We start from the raw sequence: 553 nt of genomic DNA, 5'->3' as shown, positions 1-553 counted from the left end.
GTGAATTCTGAGAAAAAGAAAAGAAAGAAAAAGAATGGATTTTCTTAATAGGGAAGTTTTGAGTAATAATAAAAATTTGTTGTATCACTGCTATCTGTCCTGAAATTAAAATAATTTAAAATGCCAATTGAGTCATGAAATGAACCATTATATTTTCCAAACTTCCCTATAAAACTCTATGAATAGGAGATGAATTAAGTATCTTAGAAATTACCCTCCTTTCTATGCATCAGCTGTAAGAACAAAAAACAATAATGTAAGGCATGGTCTTTTTCCAGGGACTAGAGATCTCAAGAATGAGAGAAAAATAATTTGTATGTTGTCATATTGAAAAAGTTTGTTATTGGCTGGTGCTAATTTGATTAACATATACAATTGAGGTTATAACTAGGAGTCTGTTTTGTATGTGGGATAGATACTACACACATGTACACACACACACACACACACACACACACACAGAGACACACTTCTCAGTAGTCGACTTCTTTTTTTTTGATATTTTCTTTTTTTACATGTAAATTTCTCCATTCCCAGTTTCCCCTCCAAAAAA

The sequence above is a fragment of the Mastomys coucha genome, chromosome X (genome assembly GCF_008632895.1).
Source record: "Mastomys coucha isolate ucsf_1 chromosome X, UCSF_Mcou_1, whole genome shotgun sequence".
In the NCBI taxonomy this organism is placed as follows: Eukaryota; Metazoa; Chordata; class Mammalia; order Rodentia; family Muridae; genus Mastomys; species Mastomys coucha.
Note: the sequence above shows the minus strand (reverse complement) of the source record.